Genomic DNA, 25,275 nt, shown 5'->3' with positions numbered 1-25,275 from the left:
ATTACAATTATAATCTTTCTTCCATAACAATCAAGTTTCAATTATAGATACTTAGTTTCAATAGTATACAAACATTTTGCTTCTTTACATCTTCATCCTTTTTTGTGTTGCTATTGTCATAAATTACATTTTTTATACATTTGGTGCTCATTAATATAGATTTATAATTATTGTTTTATGTATTTGCCTTTTAAAGGAAATAGAAAGTCAAAACAGGTGTAAGAAACCCATAGTACAATTCCACTGGATTTTATATTTGCTTTGTAGCTACTTTTGTCGTTTTTTATTTCTTTATACGCCTTCAAGGTACTTTTTGGTGTCCTTTCATTGCATCCTGAAGGACTCCCTTTAGCATTTTTTTTAGGGTAGGTCCACTAGTAATTAACTCTCTCTGATTTTTTGTTTTTGCTCTTTTACCAGGAGTGTTTTAATTTCTCTATTTTTGAAGGATAGCTTTGCCAGATTTAGAGCATTTAGTTGACAATTTTTCTTTCAGCACTTTAACTATGTCGTCTCACTGCTTCTGGCCTCCATGGTTTCTGAAGAGAAATTCACTGTTAATCTTGTTAAAGATAATTTGTATGTGATGAGATGCTTGTCTGTTGCAGCTTTTAAGATTCTCTCTTTGCCTTTCAAGAGTTTGATTATACTGCGCATTGGTTTGGATATTGTGGAGTAATTCTTGCTTAGAGTTCATTGAGCTTCCTGGATTTATAGTCATGTCTTTATTCAAAGTTGGAAAGTTTGTGGCCATTATTTCTTCAAATATTTTTTTTCTGATCCTTTTAATCTCTCATCTCCTGGAAATCCCATTGTGCATGTATTGGTAAACTTGATAGTGTCTCAAAGGTCCCTTAGGCATTGTTCATTTTTCTTTATTATTTTCTCTTTATGCTCCTTGGACTGGATAATCACAATTGACCTATCTTCATGTCCTCTGATTCTTTCTTCTGTCTGCTAAAGTCTGCTGTCGATTCCCTCATGGGAATTTTTCATTTCAGTTATTATAGTTTTTAGCCGCCATATTTCCATTTTTTTTTTTTATAATTTTATCCCTTTAATTATATTCTCTATTCCTTGAGACATTGTTCTTCTGGTTTGCTTTAATTCTTACTCCACGGTTTCCTTCAGCTCTTTGAGTACATTTGAGACAGTTGATGTAAAGTCTTTGTCTATTAAGTCCAGTGCTTGGGCTTCCTCATGATCAGTTTCTATTCTGTTTTCTGAAAATAGGTCATATTTTCTAGTTTATTTGCATGCTTTTTAATCTTGGTAAAACTTGGACATCTTAATATTACAATGTGGCAGATCTGTAAATCAGATTTTCTTCCCTTCCTGAAGTTGTTGCTATTTGTTGTGGACTGATTTTGTTTGCCTGTTTAGTGATTTTTCAAAACTATTTTTATAAAGTCTGTTTTCTTTTTTCTTGGTCTTCTGTGGCAGCTAAAATCAGCATCCTGTTAGTTTGGTGGTTACCTAGCACTTTTACAGAGGTTTCTTAAGTACCGGTAGGCAAAGAAAAAAAAAGGAATGAATGCTTTCTTACTTTTTGCAGGGTGGGTCTGTTTGGGACCTTCTTTCAATGCTTAATGAGGTTGTTTATAACTCTGCCTTAGCCCAACTTTATACTTCAGCAGAATCTCAGAGGCTGATGGACAGCCCAGCCACAGGTGGAAGAATAGTGTCTTTCCAGGCTTTTTCTAAGCATTCTGACATCCTTAGGCATGCCATGTGTAGCTTTTTCCATTCTGTTATACTTGAGTTCCTTAAAAATAAAGTTTTCTTTCCCAACGTATCTCCATTCCCAACCTCTTTCTTCCCAGGCCATTCAACCTGTTTCTTGTTTGTGTGGTCTAGTGTTACTTGTCCTAGTCTGTTGCAAACAATGCTTGTGCCTTTTAATACTTTTGGTAAACTCCAACCAGAACATCATCTGAGCCCTGGAAATGCTCTGAGTCAGGCAAAACAAAGGAAGTTACTGTCCCATCCTTCAGGGTGCCATAGAGAAGTCTAAAAAGACAAGCACATTTCTTTGAGGAAAAGATCTGTATTTCTTTGGCACTAGCAACTTGCATCAGGAGTGCAGGCTTTCATCCTCAAATTAGCTGCATATCTGGAAATTGGATATGGTAGCAGGCAGCTCAAAATGCTACAGTGCTCCCTTACTGCAAAGCAGTGGGTTTCTTCTTCATTTAGCATTACCTTGTTTGTTTTAAATTTTTGATTTGATGTGTGAGTTTCATAATAGTTGATTCTGACAACTATTTCCAGGTCATTTTGTTGCTCTTTTGGAGAGACAGAACACTAAAGTTCCTCCTCATATAAATTACTTTAATGTTACCTATTTATTCCTTAATTTACCCTATGTTAGCTATTTGTTTTCTATATGCCAAACATTTTGTTAGATACTAGAAGTAAAGATTAATAAGTGGCAGAAACTCTTGTTATTTTTACTTTTAACAGTTACCAGATGAATTACTATTGCCATTTTCATGATAGTCTGGTGTGGCATTAAGTCTGACTTTGAGCTGGTGCCAAAATTAGCAGAACATTCCAAGTAAACTTTTCTTTTTTTTTTTTTTTTGAGACGGAGTCTCGCTCGGTCACCCAGGCTGGAGTGCAGTGGCACGATCTCAGCCCACTGCAGGCTCTGCCTCCCGGGTTCAAGCCATTCTCCTGCCTCGGCCTCTGGAGTAGCTGGGACTACAGGCGCCCGCCACCACACCCGGTGAATTTTTTGTATTTTTAGTAGAGACAGGGTTTCACCTTGTTAGCCAGGATGGTCTCGATCTCCTGACCTCATGATCGGCCTGCCTCGGCCTCCCAAAGTGCTGGGACTACAGGCATGAGCCACCGCGCCCAGCCCCAAGTAAGTTGTTTTTAACATTGGTATTCTTACTTGAAAACTTGAGATCTAAACTATTTTCAGTAGTGCTAAAGTTTCCATATTGGAGTATCAGTAAAAGTTTAAACTTTTTGTAATGACATTGGCATCTAGAATCTAGCAATTGAATCAGGCAAAAAATCAACTTTTAAATCTGCTGTTGGTGAATTGTTTTACAATGTGTCATATTCTAGTCTGCTGGAGTTGTTAGAATTATCTTAGATACTGGGCTCTTCTCCTATGCAACCTTAGTAGGCATGACTACCTTACAGGATAAACAATTCAGGATCTTGTTTCTTGGAGAAGTAAGGAAAAGTAAGGTGAAATGTGGCTGTTGAAATATTCTGGAAGGTTAACCAGCATCCTTCCACTGGACATTTTTGGTTTCTTCCAGAATGGGCTGAAGGATATGTCAAGATACAGACTGATGAACTGGTGCTTCATTCTTGATAATAATGAAGCAGTGATCAAACCCCTCTACTTTTAATGTGAACATCATTGCCCATTAATAAGAGATCTTGTATAACTCATTATTCTTTTATAATACTCTTGTTTAGGTTGGCAACATTCTCAACCTTCACCAGTATATAACACGTTCTTAGATGTCTATTAAAGGCAGTAAAATTGCCATTTTTCGCTTTTCCATTACAAATGGTGCTGCTTCAATCTATGTGAATTATTCATACGTATTTGGATAGTAAGATTTTCTTAATCATTAGAATTTATACTTATGATGCTTGGTATTTGCTGAGCTTCATGAGTCTATAAACTTATGGCTTTCACCAAATTTGAAAAATTTTCAGTCCTTATTTTTTTGCAAATAGTTTTTGGTCCCATTTTCCCTCTCATTCTCTGGGTCTCAAATCACATGCATGTTAGAGCATTTGATATTGTTTCACAGATTCCTGAGAGTCCATTCTTTTCCTTCTCAATGTGTTTCGCTCTGATCTTAATTTCAGATGATTTCCATAGATCTATCTTCAAATGCACTGGCTTTTTTTTCTGTCATCTCCATTATACTGTTAAACTCATCCAGGATAATTTTATATTTCATATATTATTTTTTAGCCCACAAATTGCCATTCAATTATTTTTGTTGTTTTTATTTATCTTCTGAGGTTTTCCATTTTCAATAATTATGAGCATATTTTCTTTGATGGTATTGATATAAATATAATAGCAGCAATAAAATCTTTCTCTGTGAATTTTAACATCTGCATATTCTCAGGATAGGTCTCTTAGAAGTTGTGTGTGTGTATATATGTGTGTGTGTGTTAGTGTGTATGTGAATGAGTTGTCTTTCCCTGTTTCTTCTTAAAGTAAAATATTTTAGATTGTAAACTAAACATTGTGAATGCCATGTCGTTGAGATGCTGGATTTGGTTCTTTTGCTCCAAAGAGTATTGGTGTTTTTGTTTTTGTTTTTTTCCAGCAATCAGCTTGGTTGGACTCAAACTGCAATCTCTTTCATTTGGGCTACAGCTCAAATGTCAATTCAGTTCATTTATCATTTCTTAGGTTGCTTGCAGGATATCCCAGACAAGCATGGTTTAAATGTCATCTAGAGATTTAGGCAGAGTTTATAGTTTCCCAGAGAAGAATTTGTGGTTCTCTCTATCTTTACCTTTTCCTAGGTGCTCCTTCACCTTCCAGTTTTGCAAATTCCTCAGGTTCTTTAGGCCATAAAAACTGAAGACTTTTTGTTTTGTTTTGTTTTTGAGACAGGATCTGGCTCTGTCACCCAGGCTGGTGTGCCGTGACACTATTTCAGCTCACTGCAATCTCCACCTCCCAGGCTCAAACTATCGTCTTATCTCAGCCTCCTGAGTAGCTGGGACTATGGGCACCGGCCACCCTGCCTGGCTAATTTTTGTATTTTTTGTAGAGATGGGGTTTTGCCATGTTGCCCAGGTGGGTCTCTAACTCCTGGCCTCAAGTGATCCACCTGTCTTGGCTTCCCAAAGTGCTGGGATTACAGGCATAAAAAGCCCCCACACCCAACCAAAAAAACTAAAGATTTTTTTATTGGAGTTTTAGCCACCTCTCATGGCAGAAACTGCATCTTCCTCTTAAGCTATAAGTCTTGAAAGTTGGAAACTCAACCTCTGTTGTTTCTTTCTTCCAAGTGTTGTGATTGCCAATATCTCCGTTTTGGATTCCTGTCCAATACCTTAAGGTAGTTGTTCTTTGTGTTTTGTTCCAAGTTAGTAGCTTTTATTTGCCAAAAGGTTAACAATAGAAGTGCTTATATGGCCATACTAGAAATCAAACTACCAATTATTAGAATTCAACCAGTGCAATAAGGAAAGGAAATACATCACGAGAAGTTCTTTTAACCAAAAGTTCATTATTGTTCATCATTTTCCTATAACTCCCTCAGATTGTATCCACCATGGAAGTTGATTGTGTGGAGGGTTTGTGTATTCTCCTTGACATGTTTCACTTGCAGAAATTATGTTGCCAATTGTGCTTCAAATGCACAAGTATCTCCTGATTATCACTATGTGGAGAATTCTGTTGCCATAACCATTAGAACATAAGCTCCATTGGGTCAGTAATTATTGTTTATTTTTCCATTATCCATAGTGCATAGAACAATGTGTGGAATTATGTGAGCCAGCAATATTTTATACAATTAATATGTAAAAGGTTTGAAGGGAGTTGCATAGCCAAGAGGCTATAGCACACTTTCTATAGGGGAGTCCAATTCATAGTTGAGCGAAACGAAATCTTATTTTCAGGGGCAAAAAATTGTGTATAGTGCTTCATAAGACATTTTTATATGTTTGTTCATTCATTCAAATGTTACATGATTTTTAATAACTCCAACAATCACAGGTATCCCCACCAATAATAAAAAAGGCAAAGATTGAATATAAGACATTAATCTTTCAGTTCTTCTGTTCAAAGAAAATACAAAAGGACTTTATTTTCATGAAGTAATGTAGACAATCTTTGCCTTTGAGAAAAGAATAAAAGTTCAGTATTCTGATAATTTAATTAAGATGTATGGGAATGTGGGGGCAACTGTGAAGTAATCCCAAAGCTAGGACTTGGAAACAAAAAATTATAATTGATTTCTTTAAGTTAACATATATGAAAAGATGAATAGCCATGAAAGTTTAAAAATTCCTCAGTACATTTTATAAAACAATATAGTGTCAATATAGCAAAACTTGAAAAACACTAAAAAAGGAGACTAGAGAAAATAGCATTCATTATTATAGATTCAAAGTTCAAAATAAAATATTAACAAATAAAGCCCCATAAAGTATCAAAAGAAAAACACATCAGAAAAAACAAGAATTCTTCCAGGAATGCTAAGGTGATTTATCATCATGAAATCTACCAATATAATCCCTTATATTAGCATTTGTGAAGAAATTTTTGGTCTTTTAACAGATATTGAAGAGTAACTTGATTAAATACAGAAGCCATTCCTAATTAAAATTTTAATGATGAAGGGATAAAGGCAGTACCCTTAATTTTGATAAAGATAACTTACTAAGAACCTACAACAAATATTATAAACAGCAATACAGTAAATGTATTTCAATTACATTAAGTTTAGAAATTGGACAAGATGCCAGTTTACCCCATTACTCATTATCATTATGCTATTAACTTTCACTATGATAAGAGTATAAACTAACTTGTATAACTTTGGAAAACAAGGTATAAAATGATCTCTTGTTTATTAGTGATTTGACTGTAGGACTAGCAAATCTGAGACTCTTCTAAAAACTATACTGGATTTACTGAGAGAATATAATAGTCTGGCTGGATATAAGATAAATATAAAATAATCTAGAGGTTTAACTAGTCCAAGAACAAGTGCTAGAGATAGAAAAAGGGAAAATAGTGTATTTGCAACAGTGACAGAATTCATTAAAAATCTTATTAAAACTTTAACAAGATAGTTACAGGTCCTACATGAAAATACAATCACAAAACCTGCACACGTACTCTCTTAATTTAAAATTAGAAAGATTAAACAGCAACAACGAAATAACCACCAAATCTTATGGAAAAACATAAATCTACATCTAAAGAGATATTATGTCATACCATATTCTTTGGATGGCACAATGTAGATCGAAATGTATTTACTTGTGATATCAAATATGTAAGAAAAAAATAACATCAACCATACACAGATTCTTTGAATAAATAAAGGGATTATTTCCCAACGTACTTCATGAGGCCAGTATAACTTTGAAAATAAAGCTTGAAGATGTATCACAGTAAACAAATAAGGAGAAAATTATGTGAGTAAGTCAATGTATGCACACATTTTTAAATATAACTCAACGTAGTTCAAGTTGAATAAATTTCAGCAAACTAAGATTCTAACTTTCTTAAAGTATATCTCTCAAATATTTAATAATTGTTGGAAAAAAACAAGAATGTCTACCATCACAACATCTATTCTGCATTGTACTAGAGTTACTTGTTACTGTGTTATGAAAGTAAAAATGTTCAGGACTTAAAAGAAAAAATGAAAACATAATTGTGTACATAAAAAAATTTACAGATAAATGTTGAGCATTAACGAGTTTAGAAAGGTTGGTGTATATAAAGTCAATATCTGAAAAAATCAATCAATTTTGTTTTCATAAAACAACATATAATGATAAAATGACATATTTTATAAAGTTACCAATTAAAAGTCTTTCAGGTCTGGCAAAACTTAACTGCATTTCATCGTATCTCTCCTATAGATTACAACTAAAACCTGTGCACATATACCCAAAACAAGTAACTAAGGTATGTGAAAAATAAATAACAGCAGACTAATTGGGCAAGAAAATAAAAATTAAACAATGACCAATAAAAGAAGTATTTTCCTGTCCCTTCCCACTTCCCTTACCTCCTGGCTTAGATTTTAGTGTGGCCAAAATTCTTCAAACTGTGTAGTGGATGTGCAGAAAGAAACCTCCAAGAAAAATACTGTCTTCCCAGGGGACAAGGAGGACAGGCATAAAACAGAGAGATTTCTTTGCTTCACTTTTTCTATCCTGGCATAAATGGAGGCAAGCATCAATCATTAAGCTGCCCATCTATAGTGACAACACCGCTATACACCAGGAGCTCTGCAGGCAACTAAAAGGTTGAAAGTTAGGCCATGTTCATGGATTGGAACATTTAATATTGTTAAAATGGCAATACTTTTCAAAGTGACCTACAGATTTAATGCAATCCCTATCAAAACCCTAATGCGTTTGTTGGCAGAAATGGAAATGCCAATCCTAAAATTAATATTTAATCTTAAGGGATTTCGAATAGCCAAAACAATCTTGAAAACGAGAACAAAATTTTAGGACTCAGAATTCTCAAATTCAAAATTCACTGGAAAGCTATTATAATCAAAACAATGTGGTACAAGTAAAAGGATAGACATAGATTAATAGAATAGGATTGAGAGGCCAGAAATAAACCTATTTATCTACAGTCAGCTGAGTTTTACACTTGTGACAACACCTTCCAATGGAAAACAACAGTCCCTTCAACAAATAGTGCTGGGAAAACTGCATGTAGATTTCACATGCAAAAGATTGAAGTTGAACCCTCACCTCACAACATACACAAAATTTAACTCAAAATGGTCCAAAGATCTAGATATAAAAACCAAAGGTACAAAATACGTACAAAAGGACACAGGGCTAAATCTTAGTGACCTTGGATTTGGCAATGGTTTCTTAGATATGACACCAGTAGCATTAGATTAGAAAAGAAAAGATAGAAAAATTGGACATCATTAAATTAAAATTTTTTTCTGCATCAGAGTGCTATCAGAAGAGTGTAAAAACAGCCCACAGAATGCAAGAAAATATTTGCAAATAAAAAATGGGTAAGGAACTTGAATAGACATTTCTCCAAATGAGATATACAAATGGCCAACAAGCATATGAAGAAATGCTCAACATCATTAGTCATTAGAGAAATGTAAATGAAAACCACCATGAGAAACCACTTCACTCCCACCAGGTTGACCATAAACACAAAACCAAAAACAAAATGAGAAATGTCAAGTCTTGGTGAGGATTTGGAGAAAAAATTGGAAACCTCATACATTGTTGGTGATAAAGTGAAACGGTGCCGTCACTGTGGAAAACAGTTTGTTAGTTCCTTTAAAAGCCAAACACGGAATTATCATATGACCTAGCAATTCTATTTATAGATATTCAAGCAAATATTTGACATGACTCTCTATAGTGGTACTTTTCACTATAGCCAAAAGGAGGAAACAACCCAAATATCTATCAACTGACAGATGAATAAACAGAATGTACTATATTCATATAATGGAATATTATTCAACCATAAAAATAGTGAATTACAAATACATGGCACATTATGGTTGAACTTTGAAAGCATCATGCTAAGTAAAAGAAACCAGATGCAAAAGATCACATATTGTATGACTTTATTTATATGAAATATTCAGAATAGGTAAATCCTTAAAGACAGATAGGAGACTAGTGTTTTCCAGAGGCTGAGGAATGGGGCAATGTAGAATAACTACTTAATGGCTATGGAATTTTTTTTGGAAGTAGTGATAAAATATCTTGCTACTGGATAGAGACGATGGTTGGACATCATTGTGAATGTACTAAATACCACAGAATTGTATACTTTTAAATGGTTAATTGTTAATTTTGTTATATGAATTTTATCTCAATAATAAAGGATCCAGATCTCAAGACATAATATTCAAAGTGTCAAAGATATAAAATGTTTTATCCAAATATACACAGACTTAGAAAAATCTCAAAAATTCTTAAGGAAAAAAGAGAATCAAAGACAGCAACCCTTAGATAACACAAATGTTGGAATTTGTAGACAAAGACTTCAAAGCAGCTACCCTAATCATGCTCAGTGAAGGAAGGGGGCCTCTCTTGAAATGAATAGAAAGGTAGGAGTTCTCAAATAATAAGTAGAATTTATTAAAAAGAACCAACTGAAAGCTTGGAGCTCAAAAAATACAATATTTGAAAAAAGATCATTGAATGGGCTCAATAGAAGAGTAGAGATGACAGATAAAGAGTCATGAAAACTAAAGTTAGATCCATATAAATTATATAATCTGAACAACAGTGTGAAAAAATTAAAAATAAATGAACATAGTGGGGACCTGTGGGACAATAACTATATGTTTAACATGTGTATCATTGGAATTTTATGAGAGGAGAAAAATTGACGAAGAAATACTATTTGAAGAAATAATGGTCCAAAACATGCCACATTTGGGGAAAAAAATTTACAGGTTTAAGAAGTTCTGTAAAACTCAAATGTTTAAACCAAAAAAAAAAATCATACCTAGATCATCATAATCAAACTGGTCAAAATAAAAGATAAAGACAAAAACATTGAAAGTAGCATATCTTTAGATTTTGCATCAGAAACCATGAAAACCAGAAGGTAGTGTAACTACAGATTTAAAAGGCTGAAAGAAAGGAACTATCAATTTAAAATTCTATATCCAGTGGAAATATATTTCACAAATGAATGTGAAATAGAGATTCTCAGGTGAAGGGAAACTAGGAACTCACTGCTCTAAAACAAGTCTCTCTAAACTAGGAGACTTGCTCTAAAAATGTTAAAGGATGTTTTTCAGGCAGAAGGAAATTACACTAAAGGAAAACATGAAAACATCAGGAACAAAGGAAGAACAACAGAAACGGTAAATATCTTAGAAAATATAATAATTTTTCTTAAGTCTTTGAAATACATATGATTCTCAGAAGCAAAAATTTTGTAACATTGTCTGATAAGGTTCTCAATGCATGTAGATGTAATCCATATTACAACTAAGACCAAAAAAAGGAGGATAAAGGAGGATAATGGTTTTATCTTTCACTTGATGTGATAAAATATTAAGTGTAAGAAACTTGGAAAAAATACGTATATACAGGTTGAATATTTCTAATCTGAAAACCTGAAATCCCAAATTCTCCAAAATCTAAACTTTTTGAGCACTAAGATAATGCTTAAGGGAAATACTCATTGGAGCAGTTTGGATTTTGGAATTTTGGATTAGGGATGCTGAGCTGTTAACTATAATGAAAATATTCCAAAATCTAATAAAATTCAGAATCCAAAGCATTGTGGTCCCAAGCATTTTGGATAAAGGATACTTATAATATACAGGTATATTTTAATTCAGAGCATTGTCACTTAACAAACAAAAAAACTGTACAAAGAAATATAGTAAAAAAGCCAATAGATGAATAAAATTGAAATACTCAAATAAAAAGAAAAAAACATAATAAATCAGAATTAGGAAACAAAAGAATGTTTCCCATTCCTATAGGAAATAAGAGTGGAAAAGACAAGGGATAAATAGAAAACAAAACATGGTAGACATAAGTTCAAAGAAATCAATAATTGCATTAAATCTAAATGGTGTAAACACACCAATTCAAGGAAAGAGATAGCCATGTTGGATTAAAATTGAGAATAAAAATAAACAAGACACAATTATATGCTGTCTATAAGAAACTACAAATTTAAATTTAATAATATAGATAGTTACACAAGCTGAGCATCCTTTATCTGAAATGCCTGGGATTAGAAGAGTCTCAGATTTGGGACATTTTGATATTTTGGAATATTTGCATATATATAATAAGACATGTTGGGGATGGAACTCAAGTCTACACGTGAAATCCATCTATTTTTTCTATATATCTTATACATCTAGCCTGAAGTTAATTTTATGCAATATTGCAAATAATTTTGTGCATGAAACAAAGTTTTGACGGCATTTTGACTGTGACCCATCACATGAGGTCAGGTGAGAAATTTTCTACTTATGGCACCATATTGGTGTTCATAAAGTTTTGTATTTTGGCTGGTCATGGTGGCTCATGCCTGTAATCTCAGCACTTTGGGAGGCTGAGGTGGGAGGATCACTTGAACCCAGGAGACCAGCCTGGGCAACATAGGTAGATCCTGTCTCCACAAATACTTTTAAAAATTAGCCGGACGTGGTGGCATAGACCTGTGGTCCCAGTTACTCAGGAGGCTGAGGCAGGAGGATCACCTGAGCCTAGGAGGTTGAGGCTGCAGTGACTCATGATTGTGCCATGGCCCTCCAGCCTGGGCAACAGAGAAAACCCGTCTTCAAAAAAAAAAAAAAAAAAAAAGTTTTTGATTTTCGATTATTTCAGATTTCAGATTTTGGGACTAGAGATGCTCAACCTGTATAGTAAAAGTATGGATAAAAGATATACTGTGCAAATACTAATTAAACAAATGCTAGAATTTTTATATTAATAACAGATAAAGTAAATTGCAGATGATTGGATATCACCAGGGATAACACAGACAATTTTATAATGATAAAGGTGTCAATTCATTGAGGGAATATAACAGTCCTAAATGTTTATAACACATTTAAAATATAATAACACGGCTTCAAAATTCATGAAGCACAACAATGGTACAACAGAAAGAAGAAATCAAAAGTAGAATTACAATTACACTTTAAGATTTCAACACCCCTTCCTCAGTTAATTGACAGAAAAGCATACAGAAAATTATCACTGACGTAAAAGAACTGAACAGCATTACCAACAAACTTGACTAATTGACATTGATAAAACATACCACCTGACAACAGGAAAATACAAATTCTTTTCAAGAACTATGGAAAATTGACCAGGAAAGGCCATATTCTGGCTCATAAAATAAACCTGAAGAAATTAAAATGGTTGCAGTCAAACAATCTGTGTTGTCTGAGTATAACAGAATTAACCTGAAAACAAATAAAAAAGGTATCTTGAAAATGTTCAAATATTTGCAAATTAAGTAACACACTTCTAAATAATTCATGTTTCAAAAAGGAAAAGGCAAATGAAGTTAAAAAATAATTTGAAGTAAATTAAAATGAAAATAAAACATACTAAAATTTGTCTGATGGTGCTAAAGTAGTACTCAAAGGGAATTTTCTAACGTTAATGGTTTATTTTAGAAAAGAAAACTCAAACCCATGATCTAAGCTTCCAAAATTAAAGTGCTAGGCAAAAAAGGAAAAATGAAATCCAAGTACCAGAAGAAATAAATAAATATAAAAGCAGAAATCAATAAAATTTAGGCAATACTATAATACTGAAAATTCAATGAAATAAAATGTTGCACTTTATTGGGTATAGATCAATAAAACTGATAAATCTCTCAACAGATCGACTAAGAATCAAAGGTAGAAGCCACACATTATCAATTATCAGTGATCAAAGAGGTGATATCTCTATAGACTCTACAGAAATTATATGGGTATTATCATAACAGTATGCTTATACATTTGCATGGAACTTTGGGGTCCTTATATATGAAACCATACATTTTTTGAACTATTCACTAAGCCCCTAATTCCAATGGAGAGTCTGTGCTGCTGAGGAAAATAAAGAGATATAAATGCTCTAAATCCCAAACCCTAAATCAGCCTGTTTTTCAGCCTAAGATTGGCCCACTTACCATCCACTGTGAAGAATGCCAAAGCCAGGATAGTTGACTAGAAACTCATCCCAGATTCCAACGCCTAGCAAATAAACATTTTTTTAGAACTCCAAATTCTTTGGAGATGGCCTGTTTAACTGGACTCTAATTTAAAGTCAGTGGGATAGCATCCCAGGATACAACTCAAGTTTGTGCTGTTGACAGAATTGATTCTCTGCCAGTAGCATCTGCTACAGATTAGTCATTTTCATATAAAGATCCATAGTGAAATTTTAGCAGTCTAAAGTGAAAATGGAAAATTAAGTGTAACAGCCAATTATTTATAAAGCTAAATATATTCCATTTAAATGGCTTATTTCTATTCTGAGATTATATCCTTCCTATACCAATCCAGAAGTAGAAGGGCCGCTAGGATTGGCTGGATTTTGCATTACTTTTAATCTTGCCCTATGTTTTTAAGAGCTGGGCCCTGCTCTCGATATTTCCTATCACCTTGCTTTTGACAGAATTCTCTGGATATGATTGGATACTGCAGCTGACAGAAATTATATCTCTGAAATATTTGTAGGGACATGCTACTAACTTTCTCCCTTTGCAATCACACCTACTTCCTTGTAACTTGAATCTTGCCTCAAAGTATAATAGACTGTTTCTGCTCAATTTAGAATTATTAGTTCTTCTCTGGAATACTCCTCCCAAATATCCTTCTTCTGACTTTGAGACACATTTTTAAATTTACTATCTTACCTTGACCCTCAGACTTGAAATTCTAGGCTGCTTTTCAGGATATAATATTTCTTTTTTCCTACAATTAAGAATTAGATTCTCTCTACCTCTAGGTATTTGGCTCTGGCTAGCCTAAATAAATATGCCCAACTATTAAATCCCCCTAATTCCGTGTAGCTCTGACAGTAGGTGGCACAATTCTGGAGGCATTATCTGTGTGGCCAGTTTTGTTGCTAATATGGTTTAATGCAGATCTACTGGCCCTGAGCTTAAAGATCCACTCACATACCCACTGCCTCTTATGAGCCAAGGTCATAGCAGTCAGTACTCTACCCTCTTCTAAATACATTTGTCAGAATGCCTTTCTGGTAATGCAGCTCTAGCATCTGTGTTTCCATGACACGCAGATTTTATTGTTCTTCAGTGAAGCAGAGTGGTGTTTCTGGTGTCTGTCATGACGAAGTGGGCTGGGAGATGGGACATCCTACATATGCAACCAGCCAGCCCCCTCTTAGTATGAAATAGGGATTTCCTGGCAGCACTATGCAGGATGTTCAACCTCCCGGCCCATGCGAAGATGAACTGCTGCACCGTGTAGTTCCAGTTTCTGCTGGAAGGCTTGACGTTGATTGATGCTTCTTTGTGTAAATGCTGTCATGAAAGCCTCTTCTGGCCTGGTGGTCTTTTCCTGATGAACTGGTTGTGATTACAAATAGCCTAAATGATCCAAAAGCTTGTTAACCAATAACCCATCTCTTACTTGAACTTAAACCCCACATCTCAAAAATATCATTTCCCACCAATTAAATAAAAGGAGAAAAATCTCCTGACACTTACAGGTACCAAGATATTTTCTGGGTTACAAACACTCCCCAGCTCCACTTCCAATTTGGTCAACCTGTATTACCTGCTTCTAAATCATATAAACAGACTTCTTATATGACAGTACAGGAATTCTATGACTGGAAGACCCCAGATGGGCTGCATACACTCTTTTGCCAAAGCTATCCCAGATGTATCACAAGTTAGTTGCCAAAAACACAGGCCTAGAAGAATCATAATGAGATCCTAGGCTCTGGGGCTCTGCAATGTGAACACCACATTACAAAATAAAGAAACTTAGCTAAGGACAAATTCAATCAGCCCTGTTCATTTAGCTTAGCAAATTCTGCATTATGTACTTGTTCATCTCAAGTCTCTCAGCACCAAGAACTTTTCTATCTGCAAAATTTTGTGAGCCTACAGTTTCATCAGGACCTGACACCTGAGAGGTTCAATACGATCTACAATATCTTCAAACAAACAAACAAACCAACCCTAGATTTTCTCTTCTGAGATAGTCTCACAACCCATCTTTCCTGGAATTTTTTATGTGATTTCCAGTTGAGCTACTTCCTTTCGAGATGATCTCAAGCCTTTCCCTATGAGTACATGGAAAAGACTTCCATTTCTCTGTTGATATTTTCTTCAGAGTTGGATGGAAGACAACTTTATTAAATGATTCTCTATTTCTTCTACTGTATGGATCTTGAGTGGTGGAAAAGGGATAAGGACAAAGAAAGAATCATGAATTCTTGCCTAAGCAAGAATATAATAATGAGGACTTCTGCTGATTTGCACTATGTGACTCTATTCTCTCAGTAGTGGGGAAAAAGAAATGAGTAGGTAAGAGAATAAGATATAATTGTGGCTTTAACTTTATGACTTTAGATTTTCTGGTTTGGATTTTGGCTTTACTTTATCGTATTAAGCATACCTTTAATCTGGTATTTTATTTACAAGAGAACAAAAGTAAAATCTCTTTGACTATGTCATTAATGTAGAGTGATTTCTAAGTCAATAGAAAAAAATATAATTTTTTAAAAGTATATTTAGTCCTGCCAGGCGTGTTGGCTCACGCCTATAATCCCAGCACTTTAGGAGGCCAAAGTGGGTGGATCACCTGAGGTCAGGAGTTCGAGACCAGCCTGGCCAACGTGGCGAAACCCCATCTCTACTAAAAATATAAAAATTAGCGGGGCGTGATGTTGTGTGCCTGTAAGCCCAGCTACTCGGGAGGCTGAGGTAGGAGAATCGCTTGAACCTGGGAGGCAGAGGTTGCAGTAAGCCAAGATCGTGCCACTGCACTCCAGCCTCAGAGACAGAGTGAGACTCCATCTCAAAAAAAAAAAAAAAAGGATATTTAGTCTTTATAATTTATTTAGTCTTGATGACACTAGCAGGATTAACATTTGCTAACTCTCCTAGGTGCTTCAGTGATAAACAACATGGCCATGCTATCATTCTAATGTTCACTAAGGACTAAAGTAAACTGTAAAATATATTTTTATAGTAATCTCCTTAATAACTAATGACATATTCAGAAATATTAAAATGCAGATTTCTTTAAAATTAAATATACATCTAAATAATGTATGGCTTATTCATGGCCAAGTAATTGATCATTAAAAGTTGTAGGCCAGTGTTTCTAACTTTCGCTGTGACTCACTAATTTCCCATGGAATTTGATGGGATACATTATTTTCTACAATATATTTTAAGTCAAAGATATAGGATATAACCTATAAAATCAATTTCCTTTTTATCTTAAAATTATATATTAATATGTACCAAACAATTATTCAAATCTAAATTTACAGCTACAGATACTAGTATGAACAATATGCTGTCAGGTACTAGGCAGATTTCTTAAAGCATCATGTAGCAATCATGCTTTTAGACCGCTCAAAGTAGTATTAGTTCAAAGAGACACCATCTACAGCTTTTAGTTAGATCACCTTACTAACCGCTGTTTGTGATCTAATAGGCTGTACGTACTCACATCTGCTTTCTCTAGTTAGTGAATTTCTTGTTTACTGTTAGTAATAATCTAAGGCTTGAAAAAACATCTCCAAGTGTACAACCAAGTGTTTGACTATGGATGCCCCCAGGATCTCCCTTCTTTCATATCATAGGCTGAAAATGATTCTTATTCGCTACTTTTCATATGCCCAAGTTGCAAAACATCCCCACATTTTACTGTGCTATGCTTTTAATTGATTCTCTATTCAAACAGTTCACTCTGCAGAATAATGATAATAGATTAAAAGTGATTGTGAAATTTTAATTAACAGAAAACAGAAACTCCTGAAGGTTCTAAAGGGAACCAGAAAGTGATACTGATATACAACTTCACAGCTGTATTAGTCCGTTTTCGTGCTACTGCTAAAGACATACCCGAGACTGGGAAGTAAAAGAGGTTGAATTGGACTTATAGTTCCACATGGCTGGGGAGGCCTCAGAATCATGACAGGAGGCAAAAGGCACTTCTTACATGGCAGCAGCAAGAGAAAATGAGGAAGAAGCAAAAGTGGAAACCCCTAATAAACTCATGAGATCTCATGAGACTTATTCACTATCACAAGACTGGCCCCCATGATTCAATTACCTCCCCCTGGGTCCCTCCCACAACACGTGGGAATTCTGGGAGATACAATTCAAGTTGAGATTTGGGTGGGGACACAGCCAAACCATATCAATAGCTAAAGACTATATATATAAAGTTGTGTTCTCTATATATCAGTTGTGTATATATGACTGATAAATTGTGGTTTAAAATTATATTATTTCCATTTTTTAAGATTTCCCTAAAAGTTTTTCAAATTTACTTTTTAAAAAAAAGGACAGTGTGTTTCAGGGGTCCAATATTAAAGTAATGTAAACTAAAAAAATAATCCTACCCCTTTCTTCATGATGTGACTATTATACATTCCATTCCTGTATCAAAACATTTCATGTACCCCATAATATTTATTTATAATATTTTATAATATTTATATATCTACTATGTACCCCAAAGAAAACAAAGTTAAAAATTTAAAAATTAAAAAATAAAATCCTCTGCCCCCCATTGAAAGAACAGACCCTCTCTTGGCAAAGGGGAACCCAGAAAATCCTTAAAACTGAGTTCCCAGCCATGACAGAATGGAAGGTCAGACACATCTTGTTACACCCCCTCCATTTTGTGGTTTGGACAGAACAACTGACCAGCATTAATGTTAAAATAAAGATTATAAGGCTGACAGAACAGAGTCTATGTGACAATAAGATAATAGATTATAAACATTATCTAAGGACATGCCAGGCAAAGGTTAAATCACACATTCCTGCACTTAAAGAATAAACTATGTTCTAACTGTCACAGGGATTTTCTTTTTCTCTAGCAGCTAAACAAGCACTGGTCTCAAAACAAGTGATATTAAAACAACTTTCAGTTCCACCAGCTGCTGACTAGGCTGATCCTCAGCCCGTGCTCCACAAGCTATAACTACAGCTCTGACTGGACAAGAGACTGATTTCACAGCTTTCTCCAGATAAGACCACTGACTATGAACTGGTTCTGGCTGGCTTACAGAGATTGTGCACTTGTGCACCTTCATGTCCTAAAAAGACCTTTTGATGTAGAGGGCCTAATTGTAATACATGTAAAAGTTAAGTCTTCATCCGAAAGTAAACATGGGTCATATGTTATATGCATGTGTATTCAATATGCATGTGTCACAACCCCTTTCACGATATTCACAGATCATCCTGTAATCTGTTGAATATGTATGTTTAGCTAACCTGTTCATCATAAAGCTCCTACCCCCACACTTCCTCCTTCCAAATGCTGTAACCCTTTATAAGAAATAAATTATTTCCTCTCCTTTTCTAAATGTATGCATTTATTTCAGTTGACTGTAACTACTATATTTAATAACAGAAATGTCATTTTCAGAGTAGTAAATTATTCAACTTGCTAGTATGATTAGAACAATATTGAAATGGGTTTTAGGAAAACTGGAATATTTAATAAATTTATGGATTTATTCTCTTTGTTATTCCAAAATAAATCTGAAGTATTTTACCCATGTAGCATTTATTTATGTATTTAATAAATATTTAGTTGTTAAAATATACTAGGCAGAAGGAGATAACGATTCAGAAGGTAAAATTATACTTGTTCTCATGGTTTTATAATATAGTGAGGAGTATTATATGGTCAAAAATTAGTTAAATAATAAATTGGGCAAATAAATGCACATTGGAGTAGAAAGGGCATTTAAAAAATTGCAGCAATTAAGAGAAGAAAGCCAGAGCAAAATAAATAAATAAATACACACATAAAACAAGACAAACACACAAATAAAAACACTGCATCTTAGGCCAAACAACAGCAAACGTTTTCTGTAAAGGGCCAAATAGTATCTATTTTAGTCTTTGTGGGCAATACAGTCTCCTTTGCAACTACTCAACTCTACATTGCAGGATGAAATCAGCCGTAGACAATCTTTAAAATAATGGATGTGGTTTTATTCTAGTATGCCTGTTTTTACCAAAAGAGGCAGCCAGCAGGATTTGGCCCATGGACTGTGGTTAGCCGACCTCTGACCTAGAGAGCTAGGAAGGGTGAAGCCGAGATGTGGTGGATGTATTGATTGATGGAGATGATTTATTCTTATGTTCAATGCTGTTGCTTGAAGTTATCAGGGATAGAGCAAATGCTATGTATATTACGGTACAATTGAAAAAACAATCCAGGCACACAAAAGGTATCTGCTTTAGCTGCATAAAATAAGCATATTGATAAGGATAGTCATTAGCTTTCATGAAAGACATTACTATTTGAAAGAGAAAAGGATTTAAAAAGCAATTCACTCAAACCACTAAGAAAATTTCATGAGGAACTTGAACACCTGAAGTTTAATTTCATTAGATACTGAGATCCTCTATTTTCAGTAGTAATGAAGGCTCTCTAGTCAAATAAACACAACGAACTCATATACGTGTGTCCTTCACTTTACACAAAGCCTCACTTTTCACAAAGCTCTTGACCAGGTTGTGGAAGTTCCCTTCTATTCCTAGTTTGTTGTTTGACCATGAAAGTGTACTGGATTTTCTCAGATGGTTTTTTTGGGTGTCCATTTAAGTAATCAGGTAGTTTATGTTTTTCACTCTATTAATATAGTGTATTATAATGATTTATTTTCATATGTTGAAACAACCTTGCATTTCTGAGATAACACCAGTGTCACAGTGTTCAATCTTTCTTATATACTGCTGGATTCAGTTTGCTAGTAATTTGCTCAGGATTTTTTTCATCTATATTTGTAAGGGGTTTTGGTCTGTAGTTTTCTCGTGATGTCCTTGTTTGATTTTGGCATCAGGATAATATTGGCCTCATAAACAGAATTGGGAAATATTCTTCCCATTTTTGTTTTTCAGTAGTTTTTAAAGGATTGGTGTTAATGCTACCCCTTCCCTTCCCCCATCCAGTAGCTGCCAGGCTGCAGGTTTTCAACATGATTGCAGGATATTGGTTTTTAAGGCTACCATGGCGCTTGAAGGGGGAATGGGAATAGGACAAGTTAAAATGTCACGGAGATTGCTATTCTTAACAACATTCAGCCATTTTCTTAAACAAACACATTCTGGGTTGCTGCAAGCATTTAGTTAATTTTCAAAGTCCTGAAATAGTTGATTCAGAGAATTTCTGTAAATTTTCTTGCTGCTTTTATGAAGGAGAGAATTTTGAAAGTACTTAGCCATTTTTGCTGATGCCTCCAATGTAATTTTTGTGTTATGAACACATTTTATACTTCTATAATCTCACAGAGTTCAGAAATTGCATTTGTAGAAAATTCTGTACAATGAAAGCATATTACTAATTTAGAGTAATGTAGAGAATGGTGATTTTGAAAAGAATTATAAATGAGAATATGTAAATATTACATTTCTATTCATTTTCCAGTATATAGGAGGTGCATTATACACTGTCCTAAAAAAACCTACAGACACATTTTATGATATAGTATTCTAACTTATTAAAAATTGTCTCAAATATTTTATGCCAGTCTTTATCTTTTAATTTTGCTTATGTTTATGTTTGCTGCAATTATTTAATCCCAATCCACTTCACGTTAACAAAAGTTATCATAGATAAACATTTTATATTTACATGCAAATCTGTCAGTCTTCTCATTTGTGTAATCATCTATTTTTTTTTAATCTTAGATGCTGGGTAAATACAGAGTTGGATAAATATTCTATTCTATTATTCTTGTTTTTCTTTGAATAGGTTTTAAATCGTCAACATTTTCATTTTCCCAGAATTTACTTTTGTATGTGAGATGAGATGAGAAGCTAAATTTATCTAACATGTTTTCTTTTGTCATTGATTTTGATGCTTCATTTATCACTCATAGTAGGACTTATTGCCGTAATTTTTTTATACTTAATCTTCCTAATCCTATAGCCACACATTATTATAATTATACTGGTTGTTACTTTGTAATATAGTAAGGAATGGCCTTCCTATTTTCATATTTGAAATGTATTTATTACAAATATGAATTGAAGTTTATTAAATGATTTTCAGCTTCTACCAGGATGAACTATAGTTTACGGTGTTTAACCTACTGCAGTACCATATTTATATATTTCATAATATATTGAACAACCCCTAAAATCATGAGATGAATGAAACTAGCATTAGTTATTTTTTTTTTCTGGGAAACTTTACGTAGATTATCTTGTTTACTCCTCACAACAACCTTATAAAGTAGTTACAGATTAAAACCAAAAAGAAACAAACAAACTGAGATTTGGCAATATTAAATGCCCAAAGTGATGCAGTTAGTCATTTGGATTTGAATATCTATCTATCTATCTATCTATCTATCTATCTATCTATCTTCTATCTATCTATCTATCTATCTATCTATCTATCTATCTATCTATCTATCTATCATCTCTCATCTTCAAAGCTGTGATTCCATCTTGGTCATACAATTCGTATTATATTTCATTTGAATTTTTATATATTAGTAAGCAGGAATTTACTGTGTAGTAGAGAGACAGACATGCAAGCAAATTTCAGTACATCATTGTAAATTCTATGACAGAGGCAGTACACACGATGTTCTGGGAGTACTGTGTATGATATACGTAATTCTCTTCAAGCTTATGAGATAAGCTTTTTCAGAGCAGGCTGGAGAGGGAAGAGAGTGAAGTTTGGAGGAAGCAAGACATTTGTCGAAAATGTCAAGGAGATCAGTAATGATGTCATAGAATGATATTTGTGAATAAAAATGTTGAAAAGCTGGAAGGAAGGACTTTACATTGAGAAGCAGAAAATTGATCACAGAGGTGGGGCAATTCTTTATCTTTGGCAAATTCGAAGCATAGCCATAAAAGTCATGTGGTTTCTAAATTTGCCAGATGGTTTTGCTTTTAAAAATATTTATTGCTGCCTTATTTGACATACACTCTATCCATATACCATACTTTCTCCTCTGCCAATTTCTTAGGTTAATACAGATTTACAGATTTTCTCATCCTCCAGCTTCCTTAATTTATCAATAATTTAGGAATAATGGTTGGAGGTCATCAAGATCTTCTTTTACCATGTTCTCATCCTGGCTTAGGAGGCAGAACTTTGGTACTGTTTCTAACTCTGGTTCCTTCAATGTAGTTTTTACAAATGCTTCAAAATTCTACCATGTATTCAGTGCTCATTAATTTTTGGTAGGATTTTAGATTTTTTTCTGTTTGGTTTTACAGGATTTACACAAGATTTTAAGAACAGTCTCCACCACGTTTACATACTCTCTTACTTGAAGGTAATTCAAAAGAAGCAGTTTTAGTTTTGGCCTGGGGTTGGAGGAAAGGATCAAAAAGAAAGGTGTGCCTATTTGTTAGAAGTAGCAATATCTCTTTCTAGGCATCATCCAAATAACACTTCAGCCCTTCTAAACATAATACATTGATTTTGAAAACCTATGGTCAAATAGATTGAAATAAAGAGATGCTGACAAGTAAAAGCAGAGAAAAATGAAAGAGGTACAGAAAAGGCACTTTACTCAAGATTCTTAGGAAAATCTGTTGAGGATGAGTAAAATTATATTTTAGCAGGGAAAATAAATGTTTATAAAGCAGAATGCCATTTATTATATGATATACATTATACTGTGTATAAAGTATTATATGTATATATAATATATATTATATAGTATATATGATCTATGATATATACTATAATATATATTATATAGTATATATGATCTATGATATATACTATAATATATATTATATAATATATATGATCTATGATATATACTATATCGTATATACTATATAATATTATAATATATACTATTATATATATATACTATTAGATGTTCTGTGAAACTTGATAGATGAACACAGGTTTTCTTTCAGTAAATAATTTGAATCATGCATGGTTCCAGTTTGGATCGGGACAATTTATGTTTCATTAATATTTTGATATTCTATTAATAATTCCATAACATTATAAATGTTGATTATCTAATACCGCCCTATTTTCTTAGTAGTACTGAAGTCACATTTTGACTTGCTACTAACTTTCCAAACCTCCTTCCTGGTCTGATGCCCTACAAATTGTTAACACTGGATAGATGTATACAAATGATAGTTTTAGGTTCCATGACTTCACAGGAAAGTCCTTATGATGACAGCATTGCATTATTAAAGTAAATCTGTAGGATTTTAATAGATTATGTTCTGTAGCTTTTAGGGAAATACAACATTGGTGATGACTTATAAGTATTCTTACACAAATATTTCCTCATTTCATTAAGAATAAAACTTGAGTGAAAAGGTCATAATACGTCATGAAGAATTAGGTTACTTTGAGGTCTGAAATATGCTTTCTACTCCAACCTCATCTCTAGCTATTTTTTCCCTTTCATTTTTCTGTGCTTTTGTATACCTTTGTCTGTCTTGCCTAGAATGACATCTGTAATATACCCCTTTTTCAAACCTCCTTCCTGTACACACGGGCAAACGCCTACCCATAATTAAAGACCCAGCTGAGACAGTACTTTATCTGGGAAGCCCTTTCTAAACCTCCACACACAGAGTTAATTACGCCTTGCTATGTCTTCTCTCAGTACCTTACACATATCTGTATCTTAGCATATATATTGTATTGTGATTTTCTGTTTATATCTCCTGGTACACCGTAAACTTTATGACATTACAATCTGCCCTTGTACTCTGTAATGTACTACATAGCTTAGTTAATATAATAACATATATGTCAGTACTTACATGGTCTATGATATCACAATTCACCTGATTATTGACATAATCAGCCCCACCCAGACTCTCAACCAATGAGAGAAGACCTAGTAATATATAAGAAGCTCTTCTCAAATGACTCTTGCCCTCTGTGGCCGGGCTGTTTAGCAGCTGGCCTCACTGCTTAGGTTCCTGAAGCCTACCTGTTACAGCGTCCTTGCTACAGGAAGAGATCATTGTCTGACCAGAGACATAACTTACTTCTGTCTGGTAGCAGAGTACCTACATTTGGCTTTCCGGATCTCACCTCAGTTCCAGATTCCTCTACATTAAAATCTTCGCCTGTGTTACATCTTCTCTCAGGATTGAATATCAACACTATTGAAGACACCTCATGTGACATCACAAACAGCTTTCTTGGCCTCTCCAGGTACTCCGGTTTGGACTGTATCTTGGTACTTTAGACTTGTGAATTTGAATTCAACTGTCTGAGTGAGACTCCAAGATGGGAACAGGATTTGTGGTTCGACTGTATTATCCTACTCTGGAAGAAATTTATGAAGTTATTGATGGACCGCCCCCACTAAATTGTTATCAAAAATTTCCAAATCCTTATTTTTTAAGTCTGTTTTTGACATTATTTAATCATCAAGGGAAGACTTTTAAGTGTTATGCATTAATAAAGGACACTGTGAAATATATTTTGGTTGTATATAAGGATTTTATTGCGGGAGTAGATATTTATAAGCGGGGTGGCATGACTATTTTTATGAGTGCAAATAATTTAATTAGACAAAACTGTAAAGTCATTTTCTACTTCATAAGTCTGTGTTATATTTTTAAAAATTAATCTTAAATGTAAATACTAAAGGGCCACTTGTCTGGTAAATACATGCAAATGTCTATTGTACTATTTTATATTTTTATTTTTACTTGACAAAATATCCACTATTTACCATAATAATTCAATTTATAAACTGGTATTACTCAGAGGAAAACTGAAAATTACTATCAGCTACTTCAATTCACTACCAGGTTATTTGTGTTTAACAAGATAGCCTTGTTTTTTTTTTGTTTTGTTTTTTTCTTTTGAGATGGAGTCTCAATCTGTCGCCCAGGCTGGA

The 25,275-nt window shown here is 33.9% G+C and overlaps 1 protein-coding gene and 1 long non-coding RNA gene across 2 annotated transcripts in view; one reads left to right on the top strand and one right to left on the bottom strand.

The window, feature by feature from the left end:
* Positions 1–25,275, bottom strand: part of HTR2C (5-hydroxytryptamine receptor 2C) — a 329,139-nt gene that overhangs the window by 75,263 nt on the left and 228,601 nt on the right. The window lies entirely within an intron of this gene.
* The window catches only part of LOC134736013 (uncharacterized), a 50,619-nt gene continuing 49,659 nt past the window's right edge, over positions 24,316–25,275 (top strand). Inside the window, exon 1 of the long non-coding RNA XR_010119662.1 lies at positions 24,316–24,581. This is a non-coding gene — a long non-coding RNA (uncharacterized lncRNA). The remainder of the gene's footprint in view (positions 24,582–25,275) is intronic.

Source organism: Symphalangus syndactylus, chromosome X (genome assembly GCF_028878055.3).
Source record: "Symphalangus syndactylus isolate Jambi chromosome X, NHGRI_mSymSyn1-v2.1_pri, whole genome shotgun sequence".
Classification (NCBI taxonomy): domain Eukaryota; kingdom Metazoa; phylum Chordata; class Mammalia; order Primates; family Hylobatidae; genus Symphalangus; species Symphalangus syndactylus.
Note: the sequence above shows the minus strand (reverse complement) of the source record. Positions and strands in the feature narration are given on the sequence as shown.